At 40.3% G+C, this 27,433-nt stretch overlaps 1 protein-coding gene across 1 annotated transcript in view; it reads left to right on the top strand.

Moving 5' to 3' along the window:
* The window catches only part of CNTNAP2 (contactin associated protein 2), a 1,620,276-nt gene that overhangs the window by 49,233 nt on the left and 1,543,610 nt on the right, over positions 1–27,433 (top strand). The window lies entirely within an intron of this gene.

Genomic DNA, 27,433 nt, shown 5'->3' on the forward strand with positions numbered 1-27,433 from the left:
TTTGTATGGAGTTGTTCCAAAGCATCACAGCATCCCCTTCCACACCGTGCACTTCCCAGAAGTCTGCACAGGCACTGACACTCCCTCCTCTGGCCTTTGTCTCTTTTCCAGGCATTAGGAGGCCACCCGATCTCTCTGTTCTCCAACACCTTCAGTTGGCACCTTGCAGGAGAGTGGCCCAGGCCATCAGTTACCAGGAGACAGGGTTTCAGCCATTCTCTGTGCAGACAGTTCACACTGTCCCTCTAGGGCTCTACAACAATCACACCCCCTTATCCCACCATCTAGATCCTTGAGAAATGCAGAGAGGAAACTGAGGCACCCACACAGTATTCAGAGAAAACATTAAGAACATTCCCACTTTGTAACACCTGTATACGACTAGTTATATACTTTAAAGGGGTGTAAAATAGTCAAGTATAGTGCTAAACACGATACTCCAAACTCACCACCAAATTTAAGTTGCACGTTTTTCCCCTCAGGTGAGGGTTCTGGGGTGGGGCTAGGGATGAGAGGTTCACAGTGCAGGAGTGTGCTCGGAGCTGGGGGTGCAGGCTTTGGGGTGGGGCAGGGCTGAGGATGAGGAACTTGGGGTGCAGACAGACTGCCCCAGGGCTAGGGCCAGAGAGGACTCCCCATCACCACCACTGGCAGCAGCAAGCTCCAGGGGAGGGACCCCTCCTCTCCTCCCTGCCCCCCACGGCACACTCACTCTGCACCACAGTCACTGCACATGCTCCTAGGGCCCCTCTCAGGTCCAGAAAGCCCACTCGCCTCCCGTATGATGGGTACTAGGGGGTGGGGGTTGCCATCACAGGTGGCCTTCCATGTTGCTGCCCCTCACCGTAACTTCACTGTGGATGGGGCTGCCCCTTGCCCAGCATGGGGCAGAAGTGGGGTCTGCACGGTGATGGCTATGGGGCGGGGGAGCAGGGACGGGTGTCATAACATTCACCCAAGCCCCAGCTGCTCAGGTAGGTCTATGAACCCCCTCCCCCATCTGCCCTGTGGTGGGTGGGTGCTGGAGGGGAGGGGCACTGCCTTCACATATGGCTTCCTGCCTCCCTGACCCCTGCTGCAGGCTGCAGCCTGCTGCCCCTCACCGTAGCTTCACTGGGGGACGGTGGGAGGGGATGGCATGGGGCTGCCCCTTCCCCAGCGTTGGGCAGGAGTGGGGGCTGGGGCTGGGGGGGAATCATAGGGTCAAACACTCACGGAAGCCCCAGCAGCTGCTAAGGTGAGTGATGTCCGTCTCCTGGCCGGAAGTCCCGTTCGCGTCTCTTCCAGGTAGGGGCAGGGGAGGGGAGGGGAGGAGGAGAGGGCTGCCGAGCACGGCAGGGCCCCCTCCACTCCCCTCCCCCTCCCCCTTCCCCTCCGAGGTGCTACAGCAACAGCAGCTTGCACTGCTGTTATGCTGTAGCCCTTAGGCACAGCAGCAGCAGCGGCAAGGGAGACAGACACGCTGCCTGCGTTCAGGCAGGGAAGCTCCGGGGCGGGGAGGGGGGAAGCTCCAGCCCTGGCGGTGGCGCTCCAAGCAGGGGAGAAACCAACCTAGCTCCAAACATTGGTGGAGCAGAGCCCCTGCTTGGGAATATTCCTGGGGCTAAAGCCCCAGGAACCCAAATAAGTCGGCGCCCATGCCCACTGAAATCAATAGGAGTTCAGGTGCTCGGCTCCATGCAGCAATGGGCCCTTTATCTTCAAGGCTGGAACTTGTTTCAGAAGTCACAGTGGAGCCTATGGACTCCTGCTTCGTAGTAGTGCAACTTTTCAGTGAGGCTCCCTTATGACAAGTAGTCTGGGAATTTTGCAATTCCACATCCTTACTACAAAAGGAACAAAACAGAGAATCTTCTAGCTTCAAACAACATACAGATGTGTTACCATTAAAATAGTTTAAGATTGCTTTGCCTTGGTAGCTACAGCAGTGGGACTGAAATCTCCATTACCTTTCAGTGGCTCTGCCACTTCAGATACTGCAGCAAGGCAAATTAATTCAAGTGATCTTAGGCCTCATCTATGCGGAGGATCCATTTCCAGCCATTGTTTTAGCAGCACTGGTGCTATTCATAGTGTATACAGTCAAAGCCACTGCTTGCACCAGGGTATCTTATCTTCATTTCAAGTGAGCTTAAGCTATACCAGTTCAAATAATTACTTTGCCTGTCTACATTGTGGGTTGCACTGATGCAGCTACATTATGGCTGACGATTCATGCCTGAAACTGGGGTAAATCTTTACTAAAGACCAAGCCTTAGTAGTGTAACTGTGCCGTTTGAAAAGAAACTGGTGAAAATGATTACAATATTTCCATTGGTTTCATAAAGTAGGGCCCAGTTTTACAACTATGTCGCACAATGAATGAGCTTCCATTGAAGTCTATTCAAAAGGGCTGTAGGATTAGGGACTATGATTTTTTGAAACTCAAGAATGTGTATATTAAACAAGCCATGAAAAATTATACCTTTCTGGTCCTCTAGAGTGAGCAAAACAAAATGAATGTTATCATTATCTATCCATAATTGTTATGAATAGGCAAGCAGACTCTTGTGACTCATTTTCAAGCTGATCTTTCAAGTCTATATCAAACATAATAAATCAATGTTTGCTTTGCAATTTATCCCAAAATCTCTGGAGCAGCAACAATAAAGGTTACTTTGCTTGTGGACATAAGAAAATACTATCTAGCAGCCAAGATTTTATAAAACGAGTATTGATTTTGGGTGCCCAACCTAAGACACCTTAAAGAGCCTGATTTCTTTAAAGAAAGTGCTGATCACCTGCCCTCTGGAAGTCAGTCCTCTCTAAGATGTCTCAAATTGGGCACCCACAGCAATAGTTACTTCTGAAAATCTTAGTCAATGTATCAGCTAAAACTTTCTCATGTCAGTTCCTTCTCTTTTTTGATAAAGCTGAGCCTAGTTTGAGAGCATACTTGCCTTATTTTCTTATCACAGGATAACAATATTTTGAATTTTAGAGAGACAAGGTGGATGGGGTAATATCTTTTATTGGTCCAATTTTTGTTGATGAGAAACTTTTGAGCCACACATAGCCCTTCTTTGAGTTTATCGTTTTTCTGTGCATCCAAATTAATATTCAGTATGAGGGATTTTCAGGTAACTGTGACTCTAGTTTTGTGATCAGTTTCATGGTTTCAGAGGGGGCAACTTCTTGTCAGTGGTGGAAAAAGCATTAATAGTTTGAAATCCTAGAAAGTTACATTAAAAAGAAAAACAGTGAGGACAGCTGTCTAGTTCTTCTTCTTTTGAAAATGTAGTGTTTTTTAAAGGTTCTAAGAAGTAGTTGTGCACCTGGAATACCTGATCTTATTAACAGTTGTCTGCAATAACACAATTTTCTCTTTTGATAAATTTGAATAACCTTTATGCAATATTTACTAGACTCATTTTTTTCATGGAATTCTTCCTTACTTATCTATATCGGTATGTTAAAGTTTCATCGGCTGGATCAGAGAATGAATTGTACTTTGGCCCTTTTGTAGATGGAACTTTTAAGGAATAACTTTCTAGGTTTTTCATCCTGTGCTTTTCAGTGCTAACAGATGAAGACAATGAAGGATAAATTCTCAACTTGGATGCACTAGATTTTTGATGCACACAACTCTGTTCGGTGGAGGTTATCTTGAGCTTTGGATATAGCCCTGTCTTCTTCTAGTGTTTTATCTCCTTCACATTCATATTGTTGTTGTTTGAGAGCTTCATAATACAGGTAGCTCTTTTCATTAGAGATCCATCGAACTGCAATTCATCATCTTTGTTGGTGCAGTCAAAGAAATTTACACTCAATGTACCTGGCTATAGCCTTAAGCACTAAAGAAGTGTATCAGGCTAGTGCTCCTATTTCTGTAGCTGCTTAATATTCTTATCTTATATGGAGTACATAATAACAAAACAACATTCTAAATTAAAGTGACTGAAGACCAAATTTTGGCTCTGAGAGCCAATGTAGCACAAGTGGAGGGGATCCCCTTTAGATCCTCACTAATGTGGAAGGGAAGTAATTATATCCATGTGTCACATGTTCTGCCAGGGTTTGATGAGGTGTTCACATCACATGGGCTATAAAAGGGTTAAAGTGGTGCAACTAGGGCTAGGATGACCAAATGTCCTGATTTTATAACAGTCCTGATATTTGGGGCTTTTACTTATATAGGCGCCTATACTCCCCCATCCTGATTTTTTTCACACTATCTGGTCACCCTTGCACACCTGGTGGAGAGTCCCGCTTGACTGAAAATGACTAATGGCTGATAAAGCTCAGCTGAGGGAGAAGTAGGCTAAGGTATAAAGCCAGGAAATTTGCAGCAGAAAGGGGGCTGCAGGAGCAGTAGTCTGCAGTCACTGCCTGGGAGAAGAGAGGAGTGTTTGGGGCTACAGTCTGGCAAAGGTCAAAGAGGGAAGTAGCCTATAGTTACTCCCTGAGAGGAGGGAGTTTGGACCAGTAAACCTGGGGGGCAGAGGATAGAGCAGGGAAGTAGGAAGGAGTTCAGGGAGATAGCAACAGGCTGTGAGAGCAAACAGATGACAGCTGCTAGACATTGGGTCCCTGGACTGGAACCAGGAGTAGTGGGAGGGCCTCCACCAGGTTCCCCTACCAGGTGGCACAAGACCGGGAGTGGAAGAGTCTCTGGAGTGGCATGAGAACAGTTGATTCAGTGAGACTTTGATACCCTTGAAGGGGAGGACTGTACAGTGACCTGACCGGAGTTTCTGACCTGAGTCACAAACAGGGAAGACTGTGAGTCCTGGAGAGCGAGAAAGGGCCATAAGATGATGAAGCGGGTGTCATCCTGGATAAGAGCTGATTACTCAGACACAGTCACAAGGAGGTGCCCCAGTGGTGAATGATCCCTGTGACACAGGGAACAGCCTCAAAAAAGTTCTATTCTTCTATCCCATATGTGTATAATTTCTACTAATACTGCAGGGAGTTGTGTGAGTGCAGAAGAAAATAATAGACCCCTTAAAGCAATGAGAGACAAAATTACCTTTAAGACAACAGTGAAATGGCATTTTTCCTGAGGACAGGATTTTAAGCAAATTTGTGTCAAAGTAAAATCAGAATTCACAAGCAGAATCTAAACTCAGATTGCGTGCTTGTGTGTGTTTTATTTAACATGTTACAATAACCTGATATGTTTGAGGCCTAAACAACCTCATTATGTTTGCTTTTTGCTCAATATTGCTTCTAAAGAAAAAGCTATCTGTTTTTTAAGAGTCTACTAAACTGACCTATTTCTAAATAACAAGCAGTGGCAGGGCATTTAATTTAACACTAATATAACTTACAATTCTTCAAGAATAAAATCTGAAGAGGAAAAGCATGGAGTTTTTTTGTTGTGTTTTTTTTTTTTGTAGTTAAATATAAAACCTCTGGTCAGTATTTTTTTATTTAAGATCAGTGAGCGCTATCATGTACCTATGCTGTCAGTTTTATCTTGTGTTATCATGCATTTCTTTAACAGTGGTCCATGGCACTTATAGCACTTTTCTATGATTGATAAATAGGCATTTTACAAAATGGTGTAACTAGCATTATATCCATTTTACAAATGGGCAAACTGAAGGCTTGTCTACACTTGGAAATTATTCTGGAATAGTTACTTTGATATAAGCCCCCACATAGATCCTTTTCTTCCAGAATAAATGAGAATTTATAGGGGGATTTATACCAAAATAACAGCTCTGGAATAGCTATTTCACTAAATTTCCAAGTGTACACAACCTCTCTGCCTCAGAGCTTAAGTTGTTTGCTCAAGGTCATACAAGTCATTGTTTTAGCCAGAACTAGAACTCCAGGTCTTCTCACAAATGGGTGCTTTATCCATTGGATTATACTTCCATCCTCAGTACAGGGCTGGCCAGATGGAACATACCAGTCATTTGGAAGACCCAATGAAATCAACTTCAGGTCAGAACTCCTATTCTGGGTCCTACAAAGAACATGTACTCTGAGGAAGTAACACACCGTGCCTCTGGTACCAGCTCCTCCATGTCTTCTGCTGGTGAATTTGGGGTAATAGGGAGTATTGTGTTGTCTGAGCCTGATGGTGTGTATTAAATTAAAAATGGGATGGAACTTAAAGTTAATACTGAACTGGAGACTGACACAATCCAAAACTCTAATCCAAGTTTTGGGGGAGTTGGAACCAGATGTAGGCTTACATAAAAGAACAGAGTTAGAAAGGAGCTATGAAATAAGTGTTGAAAACAGGATTGATTGACGGTACTGTGACAGATGATATCACTATGCTTTATCTAATACAGCAACCTTAACACATAGTATCACAAAATACTTTGTGGAGGAAAAAATAAAAGGAAGATTTTGTGACCCCAATGCAATTAAGAATATACTCCTTGCTTAAGACCATCCCTATTCAGCTAAACACTTGAACAAGTCCTTAGGTCTCATTGAAATCAAGGGCAAATAATCACGTATTTAAAGTTAGGTAATTGCTTGAATACTTTGCTGAATCAGGGCTTAGGGAAATAACTAACTTTCTTAGACTGAGAAAGAAGTGCAGGGGAAATTCTGGATTGATAGGTACAAAGGAAAGATTAACCACAATTGATAAAGGGACATTGATAAAGTGTGGAGTGAATAAAAAAAATCAAGCGAGGACAAGTTCTGCCAATGTTTTAATGGTGGTAACTTGCAGACTTATAGACAATTCTGGTTCCAGACACTCCAGAATCACTGATCTTAGAGTAAAGTTAAGGTGTGAGTTAAGGAGTGTGATGGAGTCATAGAGCAAAGAGGACTTTATATCTAAAAAGAGGATTTCAGTCCCTGGAGCAGTCAGTAATTGGTGCTTATAGTGTAGCCAAGAGCTAACACTCAAAATATGCTAAGGATATACAGGTTTGAATCCCATATAGAAGCAATGTTCAAAGTTAAAACCTAGGACAGAAGATGTACTAGAAAATAAGCTGAGAAGACAACAGGGGCATAGATTCTTTAGCCTGAGAGAGTAAGGGGAAGATGTGAGGCTTCCTTTAGATATAATAAGGGAATGTCTAGAAAGGTATGATTCAAAATGTGAGAGGAGCTTAAAAATGATCAGGTCACTGGTAGGAGTAGAAGCTATACTGAATTCAGGTAGGATGAGAGCCAGTGATGAATACTGGTCAAAATACTAGTGCGTGTGTGTTCATTAATTAAGGGTACTCTTTTAAATTTGCCCCTCATTGTACTGTCACTGCAAGCAGGGGTGGCTCTAGGGATTTTGCCGCCCCAAGCACGGCAGGCAGGCTGCCTCCGGCGGTTTGCCTGCGGAGGGTCCACCGAAGCCGCGGGACCAGCAGACTCTCCGCAGGCAAGCCGCCCGAGGCAGCCTGCCTGCCACCTGCGGTGCCGGCAGAGGGCCCCCCGCAGCTTGCCGCCCCAAGCACGCGCTTGGCGTGCAGGGGCCTGGAGCCGCCCCTGACTGCAAGGGTATTCAGTGACGCCCTGTTGCATTGCTATGGAACCTCATTTTGGACTGCTCACGTACGCAGTATGCAGTCTGACTCACTGAAGCAGCTGCACCCTATTGGATCATATTGGGAAGAGCAATTTTGTTAAGTGATCAGTTGAAAACAAAATTAGAATAAAAGGGCTTTTTTTTATAATCTGAATTTTTCTCTGTTTTTGAGAGGGGCTCAACCTCAGGTGTCCCAGTGGCAAGTGTGTGGGATGTACAATAAGGAACAAGAAGAACATCATTATAGCTTGGAGAAGGGCAGTCTCAGTACCATGATAAAGGCCAAGAGCTGTACTGAAAGTACTAAGGGAGAGATGATTAGAAAAGTGAGAGAAGATCATTTTTACCTGAACCTTTCTGAGGAAATTTATAAAAGTTCTATAGGAAGTTCTAAGAGAGGTGAGCCTAGAGGTGGAAGAGTTGTCATGAAAAAATTCCAGACATGAATAGCTCATGTCTTGCTTCTGATCCTTCACAAGCATCTAGGTATGAGGTAGGATAGTAGCTTTGTGAGTCAGGAGAAGCTAAGTGACGTCCCATTCAGAAAGAACTTGATAGCAGTTGTGTGACATAAAAAAGATCTTTATCTCAATGAGTAGTGGATGACAATAGTAATGTAATTAGCAACAGTAAGGAGGTGTAAAGTGATCATTTAAAGTTGGAAGAGGGTGCACTAGGTAAGTGTGTTTTGCTCATATACAATATGAGGTCTATGATGACTTCTATGGAAGGAGAGTGTAAGCTAGTGGGCAGTTTCACCAGCAAAAGAAAAGGAAATAAAGTTCCAATCATTATTCTTTTTAGGCCCTTTCTTTGTGGCTCTTTTATTGTCCACAGAACCAAGTAGATAATCTGAAAAACACAGGGCAATAATTCCCACACAATTCCCTTGTATTAGCTAGTCAGCAGAAGAGAGACCATTCTTTTGTTCCCCTTAATTCCCCTTTGACTCAGCATCGCCTTCCTTTTATCCTTTGCCTCAAGCCATCTAACGGGAAGTGATCTGTTAAAGACATTGCAGTCTGTAATCAGTTACCTTGTGATAGGGAGGTACTGTAGCTAGATGGCAGGTAGATGAAGAGGTCTGACACCTCAACTATAAAAAGTATTGGAGTTGTGTACCTTTCTGATGGCTAAAGGGGAGAATTTAACAAGTTTGTTCTAGAGCTATTGGAAAAATTTCGTTTGAAACTTTTTTTCTAGCTCTGTTGTTGAAGTTGTTTCACTTCATATAAATTAAATATCCATTGGACAAGAGACTTAAAGTTGAGTCTACCTCTTCCTAGGAGAGTGCCCTAATTGCCAGGCTATGAGCCCCTCTCTCTCTCACCCTCTCTGTCTGACCCATTGACTAATAATGTAGTTAGTACAAACTGGAACAGTTTCAAAAGCAGAGAATGAGACCAGTATTCCAGAATACATCATGTAGCCCAGTGGTTACTGCACACTCTTACAAGGCAAGAAGCACAAGTTCAAATCCCTGTTCCAGATGAAGCAGATAGGAAGGATTTGAACCTAGGATTTTCACATTCTATGTTAGTGCCTCCTTGTTTTGTGAATCTAGCCCGGAAATAAAATGTTTTGGGTAAAAAAAAAAGGTCTTTTTTATTCACCGAAAATTCCAGAAATCATGGATTTGTTTTAACCTAAAGAACCTTTTTGTTCTTTTTGGGGAGCTGCCAGTGAACCAAAATATCAGTTGTTCGTCCAGCATGTGAGCTGGGCCTTCCAAGTTGAGAGAGATGAATTCTAGATAAGTAATGAAATTCAGGATCTTAAGGCAGGTTCCGAAATGGAAATTATGTATCTTCATAACCTTATGTTTTCCTCCAGAAAGGCTCTGTTTGTATTACTATCCTCTATTTAGGAGGACCAAATGGATCTCATTCCAGAGCTCTGTCAATGCCACTAGTAATCAGCAAGTAGGTATGACTATTGAATTACACCGGCTCAAGTTCCCTGCCAGCTGTGCCTCTCATCTCTGCAGTGCTGTTAAACTTCCACCAGTTCAGAGAACAGGAGGCTGATGACAGTCAAATCCAGATTTCTAGTTTGCTTGTATTTAATAATAACCAGCCAGGTCACTAAGCCCACCCTATTTTTATTGCTATTTAAAGGTAATCTTTTAACAATTTTTTTTTAATTATGGACCATAAAATTGTTTCATGTATATGGATGATGTTTAATTTCTTTGTTTGAGACCTCTAGGGGCACAGTGCATAACAATAACCACCAATACATTTATAGACCAAACAATTCATAATGACATTATACTACCAATGCCTGTCCCAGGATCAAAATTTTTCCTCCAAATGAATGCATGTGTTTTATGGCTTACTTAAAAGCAGGGATCTTTGAAAGCACCATGTATAATAGATGAAGAGAATCATTATAACTAACCTTGTTCCAGGAATCCTACAGACTTCTCTTTGTAATACAAGGAAATTGTTAGTCATCACAGTATCACCATGGTAAGACTGTATTTCATCAGAAAAAAAGAGAACATTCTAAAAGAAAAGTGTACCTGGATAATAAGTGATTTAAATTGTAGGGTTGGGGTATTCATATAATAGATTTGGCAAAAAAAAAAAAAAAAAGCTGTGTGATGCAGAAAGGTCTATATATTAAAAGTGAACCTAAACTTGTGATTTTTTTTTTACTTTTTTTTTTTTTAGTTAGTCTCTTTAATCTGACAGAGCTCACCTCCAACATTTTAAGCAGGTTTTGTATGTCAGAAATCCTGACCCTCAGAAATAGGAACACTGCGGGAATGGAGGCTGTTTGTAACTGAAAGATTCATAACTCTGAACAAAATGTTATGGTTGTTCTTTCAAAAGTTTACAACTGAACATTGGCGTAATACAGCTTTGAAACTTTACTATATAGAAGAAAAATGCTCCTTTTAACCATCTTAATTTCAATGAAACAAGCACAGAAACAGTTTCCTTATCTTGTCAAATCTTTTTTTAAGTTTTCTCTTTATTTTTTTTAGTAGTTTAACACAGTACTGTGCTGTACAGTATTAACTTTTTTTTATCTCTGCTGCTTGATTATGTACTTCTGATTATCAATGAGGTGTGTGGTCAATTTGTAACTCTGGTGTTACTAATTCTGAGGTTTTTACTGTACAATTGAAAATTGTACCTATTCTGGGGCAAATTTACAGACTGTTGCAGGGGGCTTTTACCAAACTGCTGCTGTGAATCATGGATAGAAAAAAAATGAAGACATTTATTATACCTGTCAAGGTTCCTTCCCCACTCTGAACTTTAGGGTACAGATGTGGGGGACCTACATGAGAAGCTCTAAGCTTAACTACCAGCTTAGATCTGGTCTTGCTGCCACCATCCAGATTTCTCAGTGTCTGGAACTCCCTCTTCCCCTCCAAAACCTTCTGCTCCCTGGGTAGCCTTGAGAGACTTCCTCACCAAGTCCCTGGTGAACACCGAACCAACCCCTTGGATCTTAACACAAGGAGAATTTAACCATCCCCCCTCCTTTCCCTCACCAATTCCTGGTGAGTCCAGATCCAATCCCCTTGGATTTAAAAAGAAGGAAAAAATCAATCAGGTATTAAGAAAAAGGCTTTAATTAAAGAAAAGAAAGGTAAAAGAAAACCCTCTGGGAGAGATTAGCATACCAGCTACTCTCACAGACAACAGATTCAAAACACAGAGGATGTTTCCCTGGGCAAAAAATCTTAATACACACAAGAATACCCAAATTTGATAATTCCCTTAATGGTACCAAGACAAGTTACAAAGAAAATAAACATAAACGTATTTAACCCTTTCTAAAACTTACTACTCTGATAAGAGGCTGGTTCCTTGATCTTTTTCACTCCGGCTGAAACTGAAACTGACTAAACAAAGGAAACTTCCCTCCTTCCTTTTGAAACATCTTGTTCCCCGATTGGTTCCTCTGGTCAGGTGTCAGCTAGGCTAGGTGAACTTCTTAACCCTTTACAGGTAAAAGAGGCATTAACCCTTAACTATCTGTTTATGACAATACCATTGAATAGAAAATCTTGAACTGACATGTATACCTCTACCCCGATATAACGCTGTCCTCGGGAGCCAAAAAATCTTACTGCATTATAGGTGAAACCGCGTTATATCGAACTTGCTTTGATCCGCCGGAGTGTGCAGCCCCGCCCAGAGCGCTGCTTTACCACGTTATATCTGAATTCATGTTATATCAGATCACGTTATATTGGGGTAGCGGTGTATATATTCGGTATTAAAATATATAGCTCTGCCCATTTTCACCTCCTGAGTCTCCACTTCATGAGGACATAAAGAGAGCATTAAATATAAAAATGAATTAGCCTTGGAGATAGCAGAGTCTTTAAACAAAAGTTGGGCGTGAGATGAATGGGGTATATGATAAGATTTACTCAGAATGTAGTTTGGTAATACCAGATGCTGAGGTGTTTTTGTTTATTTTCAAGGGTGCCTGGCATTATTTTTTATATCATAAGATAAAGTTAATAATGTTAATGTTTTTAATGGTTCAGTTAGAAACACAATGTGACTCTTTCATTTTTGTTTATATCCAGTTTTTAATATAGTAGTTCATATGCTCGTTTTTACAGTAACAAAATATTGTTTACTAATGCATGCCAACAAGCAATTAACCATAGGTTATATATAAAACATAATTGGTTTCGTTTAGATCAGTGCTGAATACCAAGCAGTTCAGAGGAAAGAAATGTCAAAGGCTAATCTCTGATTTTTGAACTATTAGAAATATGTTGGCAGATAAACCAGTTTAAAATAACTCAATCACTTTGCTAGATTGACTGAATATTTTGAACTCTAGATAAGAAGTCAGTTACATTTGATCATATATATTGTATGTGCAGTTAAGGCATAACTGAGGTGCACCTCAAGATTAAAATATACACCTTAAATATATCTCTTCTTAAGTGGTTTGTAAATGAGGTGTATTAACTGTGCAGCAGTATTATTACTTCAGTGTTGCTGAAGTATATTTGAAAAAGGAAAATTAAGTGCACCTTAGCTGTTGGGGTATCTTCTTAACTGTAATTCTTTGTAAATTTTACCTTAAGTATTGTATAGCTGGGATGTATATCTCCACAAGAGTGAGAATTACATTCTGCCACTGTTCCTTAGCCAGACTAGCAATTACTCATGCGAGCATTGCTGTTGACTTCAATGGGATAGATTCTGGTTCTAAGGAGAGATCAGATCATAGAGTTTCTTATGAAACATTCAAGCTCTTTCTCTCCATGTAACAAAAATGAGCATAGAAAGGAAATCATTGAAGCCTGATTCAGCAAAAGCACTTGTTTATCTTTAAGCATGTGCGGAAGTCTGTTCCTATTCAACAAAGCACTGAAGCATGTGCTTATGTCCCATTGACTTGACTGGGACTTCACTACATGCGTACACTTAAACATAAAAAGGGACCATTGAAAGAAATTTGTATTCAGTATCTCCGAACTCTGATAATAATTATTAACTATTCAAATAGAATATATTAATGAATTTTGCAGCAGTATAAAATGTTGAGATTTCAGTGATGGAAAAATATGTTAGTGATGAAAAAGTATAACCTGCATATGTTCAGAGTTTGATAGAGTGAAGTTCTGTAACTGTCAAGAGAAAAAATATGATTTATATCTTTTATATGTATATATATATATATATATATAGAGAGAGAGAGAGTAAATAAAATGTATCTAAGAAATTTGAGTAGAAGTAATACATAATATTTATAAATATGAATAGAAATGAATAACAGAAATTCAGTGTTATCACAAATAGATGGATAGGATAAGGTGAATATAAAAACCATAACAAAAGGTCCATCTAGCCCAGTATTCTGTCTTCTGACAGTAGCCAATACCAGGTGATTCAGAGGGAATGAACAGAACAGGTAATCATTAAGTGATGATGGGTTTAAATGCTTTAATTCTTTCAAACCAGGTAATCCAAATGGATTGGCATACATTTGTGACCTGGGAGGTGATATTTTTCTAGGTGTCCAAAGTAAGGATTTTGACTGAAGCCTCAACTTGGAGGATTATATTGTATTCTAGGGGACTTAACATGCAAAATCATGTACAAGGTAAGAAGCACATTGGGCTGGAGCACTTGAACACACAGATGTTCTTGCTGGAGTTTGGAATGTGGTACAAATTATGTCTGTGTATATTTTGCTGCTACTTTTGCTGTATTTGTCCATCCTTGTTCAAATCTTTTATAGGAACTCCATGCATATTTTAAATAAAAATAGAGTAGGAAGGAATATCCTGAATTTTTACTCCCTAATTTCCCAGTAAGGAAAAAACCCACTCCTTGTGCCCAAAGTTCTGATCTCGGGTATTATGCCAGGATTGGCTAAAATATTGAACAGTTGAAATACAGGAATTTCCAAATATCCATAAAAAGAACAGGAATACTTGTGGCACCTTAGAGACTAACAAATTTATTAGAGCATAAGCGTTCGTGGGCTACAGCCCACTTCATCAGGTGCATGTAGTGGAAAATACAGTAGGAATATATATATACACACAGAGAACATGAAACAATGGGTGTTACCATACACACTATAAGGAGAGTGATCAGTTAAGGTAAGCTATTATCAGCAGGAGAGAAAAAGAACTGTTCATAGTGGTAATGAAAATGGCCCATTTCCAGCAATTGACAAGGAGATGTAAGGAACTGTAGGGTGGGGGGGAATAAGCATGGGGTAATAGTTTTACTTTGTATAATGGCCTATCCACTCCCAGTCTTTATTCAAGCCTAGTTTGATGGGTCCAATTTGCAAATTAATTCCAATTCAGCAGTCTCTCGTTGGAGTCTGTTTTTTAAGTTTTTTTTGTTGTAATATTGCGACTTTTAGGTCTGTAATTGAGTGGCCAGGGAGATTGAAGTGTTCGCCAACTGGTTTTTGAATGTTATAATTCTTGACGTCTGATTTGTGTCCATTTATTCTTTTACGTAGAGACTGTCTGGTTTGACCAATGTACATGGCAGAGGGGCATTGCTGGCACATGATGGCATATATCACATTGGTAGATGTGAAGGTGAACAAGCCCCTGATGGCATGGCTGATGTGATTAGGTCCTATGATGGTATCCCCTGAATAGATATGTGGACAGAGTTGGCAACGGGCTCTGTTGCAAGGATAGGATCCTGGGTTAGTGTTTTTGTTGTGTGGTGTGTGGTTGCTGGTGAGTATTTGCTTCAGGTTTGGGGGTTGTCCATAAGCAAGGACTGGCCTGTCTCCCAAGATCTGTGAAAGTGATGGATCGTCCTTCAGAATAGGTTGTAGATACTTGATGATGCGCTGGAGAGGTTTTAGTTGGGGGCTGAAGGTGATGGCTAGTGGTGTTCTGTTGCTTTCTTTGCTGGGCCTGTCCTGTAGTAGGTGACTTCTGGGTACTCTTCTGGCTCTGTCAATCTGTTTCTTCACTTTAGCAGGTGGGTATTGTAGTTGTAAGAACGCTTGATAGAGATCTTGTAGGTGTTTGTCTCTGTCTGAGGGGTTGGAGCAAATGCGATTGTATCTTAGAGCTTGGCTGTAGACAATGGATCGAGTGATGTGGTCTGGATGAAAGCTGGAGGCATGTAGGTAAGTATAGTGGTCATTAGGTTTCCAGTATAGGGTGGTGTTTATGTGGCCATCATTTATTATTACTGTAGTGTCCAGGAAGTGGATCTCTTGTGTGGACTGGTCCAGGCTGAGGTTGATGGTGGGGATTATCACATAGTAGCGCAGAAGAGAAGTAGCAAAAGATGATGGGTCCAATCAGTCACAGCATTTACAGTTAGATGTGGTGAATCTGTTGTATCTGAAATCTTTATTAGTATTAGTATTTTTTAGATGCATGGAATTCTAATGGAGATTAGACAAATGAAATACTTCATGAAGAAATACCTAACTCTTCACCTTCCTGCTTTGATCAGTTATCACACAAAATGGGCCTCAAATACGGAAGTGACTAGGAGATCTAGTATGTACAGGGAAGATACCAACTCTCCCTGAGAGTAGCAGAGCTCCTCTCCACCACCTCAGCTGAGAGAAGGCCTCCTTTGGTTCACCCTTCTGATCAGAGGGCTCAGGCCCTTGCTAATATGTGAGGGACATATATGTATAATCACAGCAAGCCTAAGTAGCTGAGACTTCAATAATTGGTTAAAACTATCCTTCTGCCTGGCCACCAGTTTGCAAACACAATGCTGACCATTGGTGAAGACACAGTTGTTCAATATGTAGTCCTACAATGAACAGAAATTACAGGAAAAAGATAAAGGCCAATAACAGTATAGGCATCAATACCCAAAGCAACTACTAAGGAGTGTGAGCCACAGTCCTTGTGCGACCAGCAATATGCATCTCTTTCCTCTTGATTCTGTTATCGTACAGTATGGCAATATACTTGTGCAAAAGTGTTGGGTTAGGACAGTGGTTCTCAAACTTTTGTACTGGTGACCCCTTTCACATAGCAAGTGTCTGAGTTCGACCCCCCTACCCTTTATACATTAAAAACACTTTTTTGGGGTACATTTAACACCATTATAAATGCTGGAGGCAAAGCAGGGTTTAGGGTGGAGGCTGGCAGCTCGTGACCCGCCCCTCATGTAATAACCTTGTGACCCCATGAGTTTGAGAACCCATGGGTTAGGAAAATCCTGCTGTTTCACAATCATTTTAGTTATCACAAGTTCTCAAGAGAGGCTTTCACACATTGTAAAAATGATGTTCTAATGACATTTTGCATAGTAACTCGAAACAATGTGTATGTAAAGTGTGCCACTGATGTAAATACTTTAGAAGAAGTAGAGATAAGACAAAGGCCTACTAGCCAGAAGATCTGTTTTATTTCCAAGCTGAGCTATTGCTTTGCAGTGTGATCTCAACAAAGTCACTTGATTTCCTTGTGCCTTAGTTAAACTAGTTGGTAAAACTAATTAAAAAGCAGGAACTTGGTGGAAACCAGATGCTGTCTGTGAGACGAGCCTTTCTGGGCAGATATTTTACAAAAACAAACTAAAATTAGCAACAGCATGCCAGCTGCTTAGGAAACCCACTGCTGATGAATGATGTAAAGATGATAGATGAATGCCTACTCCCATTCCGAACCCTGTCCACTAAGTAAATGAATAATGTCATCCATAGAATCCAGACCACTGTATTCACCATATGCATCTGCTGCACTCTACCACAGCATTTCTTTCGGTTTGGCTTTTCCCTATTTTATTTTTCCGTGCCCTGTCAGTGGCAATGGCACTACTTCAAAAGAGACGGATCTACAGGAATTAAGAAAAAAATGGAAAATGGTCATGTGTGACTTATTTATAGACATTTCTATGGCACATGTCACCATGGTATCTGAGCACCTCTCATTAACATTAATGTTAAACTAATGAGGCAGGGGACTAATATTACTCCCATTTTACAGATGAGTAAACTGCAGCCCAGGGACATTAAGCAGCTTGCCCAAAGCCACACCAGAAGAGTGTGGCAGAGTTGGGAACAAAACACAGATATCCTGAGCCTCAAGTCCTGTGTCTCCACCACAGCGTTATCTTTTCTCTGGCTGGTGCATAGACTGCAGGGGCAGGAGGGAAAAAAATATTAGTCTTATCTGCATATCCTGCCTATGTTGCTCCAATTTTTTCCTTTTGCACTTTTACTTGTAATGGAGAAAAAATTGTGAACAGAGTTCTAGTAGCCGCAAGTTCAATTTTGAGCTTTGGAGTGATAAAACAGGTTGATCATTTGAAAATGGGAGGATGGAGAGGGGGATGATTATCTCTCATGCACTGTAAATACATTCATAATAGGGGAAAATAAATAAATACAGCCCCAAAGGACAGAGTTTTACAGGGACACAGTTGTTTCCCATAATTGAAAATATTCTATGATTTTAGATAATCTTTCTTGTTCATCCCCAGAGTTCTATATTATCATTATTTATCACTTATATAGCACTATAGCTGTTCATGGTCCATTATGTGCAGAAATATGCTAAACAGAGAATTCAAGCTCTGTCTCTAGGACCTTACCACCCTTGGGCAAAATATTTAATTGATGTAATGCTAAGAGGTATGGCAGTCCCTCTCTGTGATAGACCTTGGTTGTGCACTATGGGCTTGATGTTCTACGGTGCTGGGTATTCTGACTTTGCTCCAACAAAATACTTAAGCTTAACTTTAAGCATGTAAATTGCCCCATTGAAACTAAGGTAATTACTCATGTTCTTAGAGTTAAGCATGTCCTTAACTCTTTAGATGGATCGGGGCCGGAGTGCTCAGCACCTTACAGGGTCAAGCTTTAGTTCTGCTGATCCCAAAGATGTTTGGGCCTGGTGCAAATTGGAAGTAGAAGGAATCTGCACCTGCTACATGATGGGAGGTGGCAGGTTTGTAGGCCATAAAAAGGTGGAATCACAAGTCCACCCAATTTAGGCTTAATCAATTTTTGCCTTTATGCATATAATTTCAGACAGAAATAGTGTCTGGATATGCATTTATGCCAGACAAATAATAACGGACAAGACAGAATTGGTAAATGGGGTCCTTGTTATCATGTCCTGGGGCACAGAGGAGAAGTTCCTTCTTCCATGATGTTGCTGTTGTTAGTGTTGCTGTCCTTGGAGCTCCTGTTTGCAACTTGTTGATTCAGCAGACCTCGATGTTACTCATAATGACCCCGGGCTTGGTTCAGTGATAAAGGCTTGGCAGGTTTATTGCCAATAATGCATAGTACACCTCTGCCCCGATATAACACGGCCTGATATAACACAAATTCGGATATTGCGTGGTAAAGGAGTGCTTCAGGGGGGCGGGGCTGCCTGCTCCGGTGGATCAAAGCAAGTTCGATATAACACAGTTTCACCTATAAAACTGTAAGATTTTTTGGCTCCCGAAGACAGCATTATATTGAGGTAGAGGTGTACCAGTGCCCTACAAACCAAGCTACAGGTTCACTAACACTTGTATGCCCATGACAAGGTATTGGCTCAATCGACATAATGTTTTCCCTTTTGCCAATACGAAGTTGCTCCCCTTATGACTTTTTTTCCTTTTATACATTGACACAAATTGCTCAAGTTGCATAATGCACTCCATATCTTCCTTGTACCTGATAGTTCGAAATAAACATTGTCCTCCATTATCCTGTTATCCTTCCTTATCTTTACATGGATCAGTGTGTTCCTGGGTCAGTGTGTTCCTGTACCATCCTCTTAGGAATATGTTAATGTAGTTACTTGAGAAGTCTGTGTTTGTTAGTTGACACCCAGTGTTACTATTTCTACAAGGCTTACTTTGACTCATACTTTTAGCTATGCTTAGAACTCTGGAAAGGTCTACAGTTGCCTTCTCTGATTCCTTGGTCTGGTCCTTCAGTCCTGTTCTTCAGTTTCTGGTATGATGTTTCTCCAGTTTCAGTCACTGTTCACTTAGGTCTCTTACACATTTCTACATTACAGATTACTTAATCTTTATCCAAATGGCTTCAACCCTTTTGGATATTAGGTAACCCATACATTATGCATGTGCAAGCTTCAGTTATCCAACTCTTGCAGTTTTTTGTTGGTTTTGCAGTTTCTGGCTCATGCTGTTTTTGTCACACTGCCTTGGGTCTTCCTAGACAAAGGGTTTTTTTTATTTATAACATGTTTGTGTCTCTTACATCTTCCAGCACAACAAGTTGCCTTTGTTCAGACAGCAATAACATTTTAAGCAGATCAGCAATTCTATGTAAAAAGAATTCTATGGCAAAACCTCGCTTATGCCCACAAGGACTTGATCTAAATGTTACCTCATCTGCACTCATTCACTATACATAACTATATTTTTAATTATTAGTATTTATCAAAGATTCTGATCTTATTAACAATTTTATATTTCAAGGTTTTAAGTCAGCGTGTTATTCTAAGCTACCCTTGATCAGTTAGAAAGAGGTGGGGGAATTATGGAAAATATGGTGATTCTTTAATGTCAATGTTTCTTATCTTTAAACCTGTTTTTTTTTTTCATCCAAAGTCCAGTTTTATTTGTGAATCATAACACAAACCTCATTGGAAATTTTTCTGTCAATGCATTTTGAGGGATGTCTCAAATTTAGGGCCTTGATATTTAGTTGCTTTTAATGTGCCCCAACATGGAGCTCACCCTAAATAAAATTATTTTCTCAACCCTGCTGGCTGAACAGCCTTACGTGAATCCCCCTGCCTTCCTCTGCCTGTGCTGTGCCTTCAGAGGTATTGATAGCTCTAAAGCTGTCTGTCTATCAAGTGTGTAGAATGCAGGAAACCTCTTTACTGTACTTACCTTATTCTTTTACTTGTGTGTGGATGGATGGATGATTTCAATTATATTTGTTTGTATTAACTAAAGCTCAAAGTTTGCATCCTTCATCAATTTCATCATCTCAACTAACTCTATGAAGCCATCTGAGTAATGAACCTGTTATTTGTAACTAGTGCATATTGTACTCCAATAATTGTATAACTACAATAATTGATCAGGCTATGCTATGCATAGATATAAATGTCCATTGTATCTCATGATGACATCACAACATCTTGTATGCTTTCTTGTGGCTATATAGTCTAAACCATGAGTAACAAGGTCACAAACAGATGTCACATAGGAACATGTAGGCTGTCCCTGAGGATTGGGCCTGGTGCAGGCCCTTTTTTCCAATCAATTTTTCACATCTGTCTTCATATATTGATAGTTGTTCTCCATTTAGGTCTGTTCTTATCTGTGTCTTCTAAGTTATCAATATTGCTGCTTCATGAGGTGAACTTCTGCTTAAGGTTGTCTTTAAAGTAGTTATATTAACAGCCCTTCCTGCAGTTTCTGAGTTTCAGCTCACCATCGAGGATGCTTTTTTGGGAGTCTATCATCACCAATTCTGATAATATGAACTGTCTATCTCAGCTGAGCTCTATTGATCAGTGCCTCATTGCTGGTTGTTTTTGACCTTTCAGGTATGTTAATGTGTGACATTTTGTTTTGCTAGTGGACCTTCAGGGCAGGGCAGAGCAAAGACAGCACATAGGAACATTTTCAAAATGCTTGATATGTCTAGAGTAAACTATCTACATTTCACATCTGAATAAAAGGGATGCTATTATTGCTGCATTGCATACCAGCAGTTCTGTTGGCAGTTCGATGGTGTGCTGGTTGAGTATCCTATGGTGAAGTCCTCTGAAAGTCTGACTTGCCTTTCATATTCTGTTTAATACTTCTTGATCCAGGGAGCCATCACTTGACATGGTGATACCAAGGTATGTAAAGTGATTATTGCTCTTTATTTCTGTACCATCAGTGTTGGTGGTTGGCACAGTGATAGTAGTTGGACTTAGAGATAAATGGTCACTAACACGAAAAATCATACGATATTCAGGCTGCTTCCAGTCCCAAGTGACCAGTCACTTATCCCAGATCCATTGGTAGGGCCTAGATCTTACATGAAAGGCAATGCCTGTAGCCAACCCTGTAATAAACTATATAATAATTTTTAACTAGAAAAAGTTATTTACAGGTCAAAGCAAGTAATTGTATACAAACAAATAAGTTACTATCTAGAGCCTAAGAGTGATAGAATTGCAATGATTTCTCAATTCAAAGTGTCTTTCAGGGCAGACCCAGGAGGTAATCCTTGAGGATCTCTGTCTTCAGTTTGGTTTCTCTGGTCCTGTGAGAATTCAAACAACAGCGAGAGAGAAAAAAAAATTCATGTTGACTATTTTTTATTCCCCTCATCAGCATTCATAGGAAAAGGCTTTCTTTCTCACACACACCTTCGTGTGGTGGAATTATAATAAATATTAATTTTTTTTTTAATATAAATTAAAACTTACATATTTTTAATAGCATGGACTACAGACATTGCTAGTGAGATTAATGGATGCAGCAACTTATAAGCATTTCAAAGAGTCTAAACATTAAATGTATTCTTATTAGAGTACTATGTATTTTGAGAAAAACTAACATATATGTTAACTGTTCTGGTTTCCAGCTATGAGGTTGTCAGTTCTTAGCTAACACCTGCTTTCCTGGCAAGTGCTGGCACCTAGTCTCCAGCATCACAGTTACACCTTTAGGAATTCAGCGTACTGGAGATAGAGAGTTGGCCTCTTTCCTTTTTCTTCCCAATACAACTTTTTGGAGGAGTGGGATCTGACAAAATACTACAATTTTTTTGTTTGATCATTTTTTCCTTTATCTCATCCCCTGCTTTTTTCTCCACACCCTTTTTCAGTCACAAAAATGGAAAAAGAAGATAAGTAAGGGGGAGAGGGAAAAACAAAAAAAAAAAAATGCACTTTTTTTACTTTTTTTTTTTTAAAAAAAAAAAAAAAAAATAAAATAGATTGTTTTGTTTTTGGAAAAATATTATTATATTTTTTTTTTTTTTTTTTTTTTTTTTTTTTTCCATTTTTCACTCCTCTCTCTAGATTTTGAATCTTCTTGAATAATGATGGGACAATGACAACAATGAATATAGAACTGATTTAGGAAAATGTCCTCCTGCTTCTGTGTGTGAAACTTGTACATCTATCAGTGCCCATGGTTTTCAGGCACTAACATTAATCCTTGAAAAGTGCTGGCATACAGGCACAGGGATTTGTATGTTCAAATTTATACACAGTACAGTTGGTCATAAAATGTTTTGTCGTCTTCCCAAAAAAAAAAAAGCTTTTGTTAAAAAAAAAAAAAAAAAACACTTAGTCCATTGATGCACCACCCTCTCCCTTCTCAGCAAGAAAAGGCAGCGTATCATGGCCTCCACCATGATGAGTGCATCATAATGGAATATTTCAGCTAAAACTCAAAATATATCACTTGAACAATAAATTACATTTTCCAGAGAAAGCAGACACTTTCTGCAACATCAATTCAATCAAATACCCAATTTTCACTTGAAAAGCAAAGTATTTGCAACCGGCCCTAATGCATGCGTAGAAGGAGGCTTGGTGGAGAACCATTTGAAAATCAGGCTATGTCTGCATTGCCCTGCAGTTCACCACTAAGAGCTGTGAGGCCATTTGAACTAAAAGGTTCCACTAGTGTAGTCCTGTTTGAAGAAGATTATGTTAATATGAACTAGGAACCCTTTAGTTTGCTCCTGCAGCATCAAAACGGGAGGTAAAGTGCAGAAGTTTGGTGCATGCTGCTATTCAAATTGAGGGGCAGCATAGACATGCCATCAGAATCCTAGACTACCACTGGATAGCTTTGCTATTAAATTTTTTTAAAGCAAGCAGTGGTCTTGTATAATGCTCTTGGCATGCTATGACCTCTGCATTTTTTTCAGTGTGACTTGTCTATTAAATAATTACCACTTTCATGCTTTTCAATGATGGTTTATGTCTCATTCAGTAGACCCCTGCATTTTGAATGACTGTCGTGTCTAAAGTATTTTCCGGAGTGGTTGTTGTTAGTCGGGAGTGAGTGGAGGGGCCAGACAGGTCTCCTGAAGAGACTGATTTTATTGGCTGAAATTAAATAAAACAAACAAAACATTGATTTAGTATGGCGAGCTTCTGAAATGCTACAGGAAAGGAGTCAAGGTATTCTGTTATTCATAAAACCTGTTATTTCCACTGTCTGTTTTCTTGTTATCAATTGTTTGTAAGTAACATAAGCTCAGTGACAGAAGAGCCTGAGATATTTCCCTCTCAGGTTTGGCCTCAGTATGAATTTTCTCAGCTTATTGTCTCTTCTTTATTGCAGTTGTAGATATAAAAGAATAAAAATATATGTAAAGAGCCAAACCAAGCAAAGGCAGCTGTTTCAGTCCTAGATCAGTTTGTTTCTCAGAATTTTTGTCTTGGTCACCCCTTATTCAAAGTCAAAAATGTTCATGACTCCCTTACTTTTTTTTTCTTTTGTAGTAAATGTATTAATGAAAAACATTTCACTCCTACATAAGATAGGAGTGTGTGATTGTGTGCGTGTGTGTGTGTGTGTTTCAAGAAGTTGATGGAGAATACTTGATCTTGAAGGGCAAGGATGTATAGGGAATGAGGGAGCAAGATTTTCTTGGTTTAAATTGTAATAACGTTTCCAGTGCCTGGAAACTCCCTCTCCCTATTGCTTTTCATGGCTTCCATGAAGGTCATGACCCATCAGTTCAGGAACACTGCTCTAGACAGATGAGCCTCAAAAACGTGAGTTCCCTGATTTAATGGAAGGATGATCACTGGACTGGAACTCATAATTCTGGGTTCAGTTCTGGGCTCAGCCATTTCCTGTATGACCCAGGCAAGTTATTTAATCTCTGCTTGCCTCATTTCCACTTCTGTAAAATGGAGATATCACTTTTTATCTGCCTTCTCTACTTAGACTGTGTAGGCATTCTGAGGCATTGTCTCTTACTAGACTTGCCTCCCATAATGTGCCTGATCTTGGTTGGTGTCTGTAGGTGCTACTGTAATACAAATAATGAATAGTAATAATTTAAATGATACATGTTGGTTCACTTTTTTTCACTGATGAGCACTGTAAACACCTTAGGGCCTAATTCTTAGTTGGCCTGTGTGTCTGATGAGGCAGACGGGTTCCACACCAACAGAGAAGGGGTTAAGGAGATCCTATGGGTCCAGTTAGCTCCTGCCCCACACATCTGCAGCCAATTCCAAGTGTATTGGGGGAATAAAAGGAGATAACATGTTACTCTGCAAATAAAGTTCTCTTCAGGCAGCGTTCCATTCTCCTTCCTGGCTTAGTTCAGGGCTGACTTGCCAGGAAGGAGGGTGGAACTCTGCCTGAAGAGAGCTTTACTTGCAGATTAACAGAGAAACACTGCTGCTAGCTGGAGTAGCCACTGGGGAGGAATGAGCAATGTACAGATCAGACTGGAGCCAAGCCCAAAAGAAAGGGGAGGAATGCTTCACTGGAAGACTGGGAGATGGCCCTGTATTGAGTTATGTTTGCTTTTTTGTAGAACATTTTAGGGTTGAGTCCCCACCCCCAGAAGAGACTAAGACTGAAGAGGCAGTTAACTGGTGAGCTCAAGCTCACCTCAGTGGACAGGGGAGATAAGACTTCTTCCCCTACCCTCCCTTCTGGGAGACCTATGGCTGTGTCAGAACACCTGGAAGGACCAAAAGGGAGCACTGCTCTAGCCACATCACTACAGAAATGCTTGGGTGAGGCTCCATGGTCTCCACTGTGTATGAGATGACACTATATAATCATGATGATCCTTTCTGGCCTTAAAGCCTGAGTCTAAACTGTGTTGAACTATTTTTTATTTATTTTATTTTTTTTGCACTGATAGCTTTGCAAAATTATTCATTTATTTGTGTGCACAATATGTCAGTTACATTTCTAAGTTAATTGATCACATATGAAAATGATATAAGATTGCAAGAAAATAATTGACGGTTTAGCTTTGCAAATGCAAAATGTTTGTTGCAAAAAAGCAGGCCCATTTGTAAATTCTGCCACTTGAACATCTAGTTCCCAATACTTTAAATGGAAAGCTATAGTTTTGGAGTAAGTGCAGTACACATAATATTTTTCATACAAATATTAGTTTCCTTTTAAAGAAATAATTGAGATTTTTCTTGTTGGTATAATCCATGTTCTTAATTGTGTCTTTATATTTTATGGAATATTAACCGTATTTTTCAGAATAATTAATAGTCGGAACTCTCTTAGGGCCAGATTCTTCCCCCACTTATCTATGTTGAATAGTTCCTTCCTCTGCAATAATACTACTGATTTGAAAGGAAGTACTTGCTAAATATCAGTGTGAGCGAGGATAGCAGAATCAGGGCTGAGTTAGTTACAGATGTGGTGATCCAGTTAAAGTTTACTTCCATTGTAGGATCCAGTGTAAATTTTTCAGCCTGAAATCTTGCCTTATGTTGCTTTATCACAAGCCTTTTTTCCCCATACAACATGTGGTAAGAGTCATTAATGGCATAATATAATCTCCTGAAAATAGTTCTATTAATATGTGTAACTACCATAATTCAATTATGATTCTTAATTTAGGATCTCTGAGTTCAAACTTTGACAAGCGGATCTGTCAGAGGTCCAACAAAATAATATTTTACAAGTGACCACAAACATGTTTCACAATTATTTTGGGGCAGTTAAGCTAATTAAGCTTAGATAAAAGGTTAGTGTCCACACACTGCGGCCTAAATGAAATCTAAATGCTTCAAACTAAAACATTTAAACTTTTGTGGGGGGGAAGGGAAATTAAGGGGTCAGCAAGCCGCTGTAGCATTAAGCCATGTAAAATACCATTATGTCTGAAAAAGCTAAATTACAAAGAAAGTTTTTAAGGGAGTTCATAGAATTATTGAAGATTAGGGTTGGAAGAGATCTCAGGAGGTCATCTAGTCCAATCCCCTGCTCAAAGAAGGACCAACACCAACTAAATCATCCCAGCCAGGACTTTGTCAAGTCAGACCTTAAAAACCTCTAAGAATGGAGATTCCACCATTTCCCTAGGTAACCCATTCCAGTGCTTCACCACCCTCCTAGTGAAATAGTGTTTCCTAATATCCAACCTAGACGTCCTCCACTGCAACTTGAGACCATTGCTCCTTGTTCTGTCATCTGCCACCACTGAGAACAGCCTAGCTCCATCCTCTTTGGAACCCCCCTTCAGATAGTTGAAGGCTGCTATCAAATCCCCCCTCAGCCTTCTCTTCTACAGATGAACTAACCCCAGTCCCTCAGCATCACCTCATAACTTATGTGCCCCAGGCTCCTAATAATTTCCATTGCCCTCCGCTGGACTCTCTCCAATTTGTCCACATCCCTTCTGTAGTGGATGTAATACTCCAGGTGTGGCCTCACCAGTGCCAAATAGAGGGGAATAATCACTTCCCTCGATCTGCTGGCCATGCTCCTACTAATACAGCCCAATATGCCATTGGCCTTCTTGGCAACAAGGGCACACTGCTGACTCATATCCAGCTTCTCGTCCACTATAACCCCCAGGTCCTTTTCTACAGAACTGCTGCTTAGCCAGTTGGTCCCCAGCCTGTAGCAGTGCATGTGATTCTTCCGTCCTAAGTGCAGGACTCTGCACTTGTCCTTGTTGAATTGCATCAGATTTCTTTTGGCCCAATCCTCCAATTTGTCTAGGTCACTCTGGACCCTATCCCTGCCCTCCAGCGTATCTACCTCTCCCCTCATCTTAGTGTCATCTGCTGAGGGTGCAATTAATCCCATCATCCAGAACATTGATAAAGATGTTGAACAAAACTGGCCCCATGACCAACCCCTGGGGCACTCCTCTTGATACCAGCTGCCAACTAGACATCGAGCCGTTGATCGCTACCTGTTGAGCCTGACAATCTAGCCAGCTTTCTATCCACCTTATAGTCCATTCATGCAATCCATACTTTTTTAACTTGCTGGCAAGAATACTGTTGGAGACCATATCAAAAGGTTTGCTAAAGTCAAGATATATCACATCCACCGCTTTCCCCATATCCACAGAGCCAGTTATCTCATCATAGACAGCAATCAGGTTGGTCAGGCATGACTTGCCCTTGGTGAATCCTTGTTGACTGTTCCTGATCACCTGAATAAGTTGGTCTTATTCTTCCTCGACCTGACCCACAATGCTCACTGAAGTACGTGAAAAGATGCCTTGAAATTTTAGGAAAGGCCATCTGGCCTAAAATGGTTCCTTTTGATTTCTAGTGCAGCCAATTGAACATCTGTTGAAAAAAGGACACTTCAAGGGGGACCTAATGGACCTCATAATTACAGCAGAGATTTCATATCTTCCAAAAAAAAAATTAAATGAGGCATCAACTCTGAAGTCCCCTCAAAAAACACTTCCATTGTATTTGATGGGACTTTTGCTAAGTACAGAGTCAGGTCTATCAGTAAATAAGGAACTTGTGCAGAAGCTGTGATGCTGTATATAAGAAAAGTGACCATTTATACCACTGTTGTTACCACTGTTACACTTTAT

This window comes from Mauremys reevesii, linkage group 2, assembly GCF_016161935.1.
Source record: "Mauremys reevesii isolate NIE-2019 linkage group 2, ASM1616193v1, whole genome shotgun sequence".
Lineage (NCBI taxonomy): Eukaryota > Metazoa > Chordata > Testudines > Geoemydidae > Mauremys > Mauremys reevesii.